This window comes from Rhinopithecus bieti, unplaced genomic scaffold (genome assembly GCF_001698545.2).
Source record: "Rhinopithecus bieti isolate Rb0 unplaced genomic scaffold, ASM169854v2 scaffold_12070, whole genome shotgun sequence".
NCBI lineage: Eukaryota > Metazoa > Chordata > Mammalia > Primates > Cercopithecidae > Rhinopithecus > Rhinopithecus bieti.
In genome coordinates, this window is record NW_016807449.1 from 1,404,119 (window position 1) to 1,408,723 (window position 4,605).

Sequence of the window (4,605 nt, forward strand, 5' to 3'; positions counted from 1 at the left end):
CCCCGCCACATCTCCTCCCATCATGCCCCGCCCCCAGCCCCGCCTCCTCCCTTCATGCCCCGCCCTCGCACCGCGCTTCCAGGTCCCGCCCCATCCCCTCCCATTATGCCCCGCCCCACCTCCTCCATTCATGCTCCGCCCCCGCACCTCGCTCCAGGTCCCGCCCCTCTCCGAGCACCAGCGGGGGGCGGGGCTCATGGCTGCGCGCGGGGGTCTCGTGGACGGCCTCTCGCGGAGTGAACTACTCCTGTTGCCCTGGAAACAGCCGCGGGAGGCGCGAGTTACGGAGGGGAGGAAATGGAAGAAGAGAACGGGGCTGAGCGGAGTACGCGGCGAGCGCCGAGAAGCCCCAGGTTCGGGGCTCCTCCCGCGTCTCCCCACTCTCGGGTGCACCTGCCTGGGTCCCCTTGCTCCGTTTCTCTTCGTCCTCCTCTTTAGCCCCTGACACACCGCCGCTACTCGAATACCCTCAAAAGTAACTTCGCCACTTCTTCCGGCAACCCCGCCCTTGCGTCACGTCCGGAAAAGAGGCGGAGCGTGAAAGTTGACGAACTTCCGGCCCGCTTAGGACCAGCCGAAGCTGCTGCCCCGCACGGAAGTTGGAAACATCGGAAGTTTACCGGGTAGATGTACTGGGACTTGGCAGAAGAGTTCCGAACCCATTTCCTCGCTTCTTGGATGAGAGGGGAATCTGGGAGCCAAACCTCCCGCCCCGCGCTTTGTGGCTTTAGCTCATTCATGCGCTTCTCTGAGCCAGCGACCAAACCCTAACTATAGCTGCTTGTCGCACATGACTGATTTAAGGCACGTTTGCACTTTTCTGGTCGTTACAAGTTTTCTGATTTTGGACTCGTGCTGCTTGTTGGTTTTATTTTATTCTTATTTATTTATTTGGAGAGGTCTCACTCTGTCACCCCAGGCTGGAGTGCAGTGGTGCAATCTCAGCTCACTGCAGCCTCCGCCTCCTGGGTTCAAGAGATTCTCGTGCCTCAGCCTCCCAAGTAGCTGGGATTATGGGCATGTGCCACGCCCGGCTCATTTTTTTGTATTTTTAGTAGAGATGGGGTTTCACCATGTTGGCGAGGCCGGTTTCGAACTCCTGACCTCAAATCCGCCCGCCTCGGTTCCCCAAAGTGCTGGGATTACAGGCGTGAGCCACGGCGTCCGGCTTATTTTTACTTTTTTTTTTTTTGAGATGGAGTCTCGCTGTGTTACCCAGGCTGGAGTGCAGTGCCGCGATGTCAGCTAACTGCAACCTCCGCCTCCTGGGTTCAAGCGATTCTCCTGCCTCAGTCTCGCTTGTAGCTGGGATTACAGGCGCCCGCCACCACGGCCGGCTAATTTTTCTATTTTTAGTAGAGATGGGGTTTCACCATGTTTGCCAGGCTGGTATTGAACTCCTGACCTCAGGTGATTCACCTGCCTCGGTCTCCCAAAATGTTGGGATTACAGGCGTGAGCCGCTGTGCCCGGCCAGATTTGAGATGTCAGAATTTTCTCGTTAAAATTTTTGCAAAAATGGTTTCAATAACTTGGTGATTGGAAGAATTAAAAAAGCTCAGTCTCAGACCGGGCACAGTGGCTCAAACGCCTGTACTCCCAGCAGTTTGGGAGGCCGAAGTGGGCGGATCCCCTGAGGTTGGGAGTTTGAGACCAGCCTGACCAACATAGATAAACCCCGTCTCTACTAAAAATACAAAATTAGCCGGGCGTGGTGGCGGGCGCCTGTAATCCCAGCTACTCCGGAGAGGCTGAGACAGGAGAATCGCTTGAACCCGGGAGGTGGAGGTTGCGGTGAGCCGAGATTGCGCCACTGCACTCCAGCCTGGGCAACAAGAGCGAAACTCGGTCTCAAAAATAAAATTGGCCGGGCGCGGTGGCTCACACCTGTAATCCCAGCACTTTGGGAGGCCGAGGCGGGTGGATCACGAGGTCAGCAGATCGAGACCATCCTGGCTAACACGGTGAAACCCCGTCTCTGTTGGAAAAAAAAAAAAAATTAGCCGGGCGTGGCCGCGAGTGCCTGTAGTCCCTGGAGGCTGAGGCAGGAGAATGGCGTGAACCTGGGAGGCGGAGCTTGCAGTGAGCCGAGATTGGGCCACTGCACTCCAACCTGGGCGACAGAGCGAGACACTGTTAATAATAAAATACAATAAAAATAAAGTAAAGGAATAAAAGAATGGCTTCTCCAGGTAGAGCAGCGGCTTGGGCTTTTCACTGTGATTATACTTAGTTATTTCTTGATTACAGGCTAAACAAGGGGTAGATTATTCATGAGTTTTCCAGGAAAGGGGTAGGCAATTCTCAGAACTGAGGGTTCCTTCCCCTTTTAGACCATATAGGGGAAATTCATGATGTTGCCATGGCATCTGTCACTGTGTTGGTGGGTGTGACTTTTAGCATGCTAATGCATTATAATTAGTGTATAATTAGCCATGAGGATGGCTAGAGGTCACTCTCATTGCCATCTTGGTTTTGCTGAGATTTGGCTGGCTTCTTTAGTGCATATGCTGTTTTATCAGCAGGCTCTTTGTGACCCGTATCTTGTGCCAACCTCCTATCTCATCCTGTGACTAGGAATGCCTTAACCTCCTGGGAATGCAGCCCAGTAGGTCTCAGCCTTATTTTACCAAGCTCCTATTCAAGACGGAATCTCTGTGGTTGGAATGCCTCTGACATATGTGTATGCCTTTAAAAAAAAAAAAAGAAATGGGACTATGGGATCCATGCTCTTTTGTAACTTATTTTGTCTACTCAGGCCCATCCTTTGAGATTGTGGAATTTTCCACCCAGGGATGTTAGAAGCGAAACAAATGGTTAACATGAGCATTGGAGACGGCAGAACCTGGCGTCTCTGTCACTTCCTTCCTGTATAACACTGAGCTCAGTTCCTTTACCTCCCCGCGCCTCAGTTTCCTTGCCTGTAAATTGCAAACAGGAGACAGCTGGTCATGGTGGCTCATGCCTGTAATCCCAGCACTTTGGGAGGCGAAGGTGGGTGGATCACCTGAGATCAGGAGTTCGAGACTAGCCTGACCAACTTGGTGAAACCCCATCTCTACTACAAATATAAAATTAACCGGGCGTGGTGGCGGGCACCCGTAATCCCAGCTACTCGGGAGGCTGAGGCAGGAGAATTGAACCCGGGAGGCAGAGGTTGCAGTGAGCCAAGATCGTGCACTTGCACCCCACCCTGGGCAACAGGAGCGAAACTCCATCATAAAAATACAAATACAAATACAAATAAAATAAAAGACAGGAGGCCAGGCACAGTGGCTCACACCTGTAATCCCAGCACTTTGGGAGGCCGAGGTGGGCGGATCACGAGGTCAAGAGATTGAGACCATCCTGGCCAACATGGTGAAACCCCGTCTCAACTAAAAATACAAAAATTAGCCGCATGTGGTGGCGGGCGCCTGTAGTCCCAGCTACTCGGGAGGCTGAGGCAGGAGAATCGCTTGAACCAAGGAGTGAGAGATTGCAGTGAGCTGAGATCACACCACTGCAACTGCACTCCAGCCTAGCAATAGAGTGAGACTCTATCTCAAAACAAAAACAAAAGAAAACAAAACAAAAAATGTGAGACAGGAATAACACAGGCTGGTCACGGGAGAATAGAAAATTCCAGGCAGCAGTTTCACATGACTAGCAAAAGGAAACTGTTGAAATAGTTGCAGCAGGTAGGGGCTGAAAAGACTCTTGAAAACCCTAGCGGACCAACCTGGCTAAGACACGCTGGATCCAACAAGGCCCTACATATGATCTAGGTCTCACCTAGGACCTCATTATATGCTCATTAACATAAACACACACCCACCAGCACCAGGGCAGTTACAGGAACACCCATAGTTGGTGTAAAACTGGGTGGCACCACTGTTCTCAAAAATCTCCTTTTTCTAGGAATCTTCATGAATATTCCACTCCTTGATTAAAGAAACCCATAGTGCATGCCTATAGTCCCGGCCACTCAGGAGGCTGAGGCAGGAGCATTGCTGGAACCTGTGAGGCAGAGGTTGCAGTGAACTGAGATCGTGCCATTGCACTCCAGCCTGGCGACAGAGCGAGACTGTTTCAAAAAAAAAAAAAGAAACCCATAAAGGTAGCAGCCCCAAACCCCCCTGCAGGAGACTCTCTCTCGAGTCCACCTGCACTCTTCTGTGTTGGGTGTGTACTTTTCACTTCGCAATACATCTTTGTACTTACAGTATTTTCCTACTTGTCCTTTAGTTCCTTCCTGAGATGGTGTCAAGAGCCTGGACATTGGCTGGGGTGGAGGCCCCACACCAGCATATAGGGACTTCCCCTAGCCCACCTCTATCAAGAGTACTGACCTTGTCGCCTTACTCTTACGACTAAATGAGGTAAAAGCATAAACAGGGTGGGTTTCAAATGAGGTGCCTGATATGGTGGAACTATATTTATACTTTTTTTTTTTTTTTGAGATAAGATCTCACTCTGTCACCCAGGCTGGAGTGCAGTGGTACCATCTTGGCTCATTGCAGCCTTGACCTCCTGGGCTCAGGTGATCCTCCCACCTCAGCCTCCAGAGTATCTGGGACCGCAGGCATGAGCCACCACACCCAGCTAAGTTTTTATATTTTTGGTA

At 51.6% G+C, this 4,605-nt stretch overlaps 1 protein-coding gene across 2 annotated transcripts in view; it reads right to left on the reverse strand.

Moving 5' to 3' along the window:
- The window catches only part of NR1H2 (nuclear receptor subfamily 1 group H member 2), a 7,297-nt gene extending 6,751 nt beyond the window's left edge, over positions 1-546 (reverse strand). Inside the window, exons 1-2 of one of the 2 annotated variants that reach the window (XM_017882090.1) lie at positions 398-546; positions 148-255 (exon numbers count right to left, since the gene is read on the reverse strand). The gene's annotated coding sequence lies outside the window, so the exon portion shown is untranslated. Of the gene's footprint in view, positions 1-147; positions 256-397 lie in introns of those variants that run through there. The other variant, XM_017882092.1, reaches the window with a different exon arrangement.
- Positions 547-4,605: the final 4,059 nt, after the last annotated feature.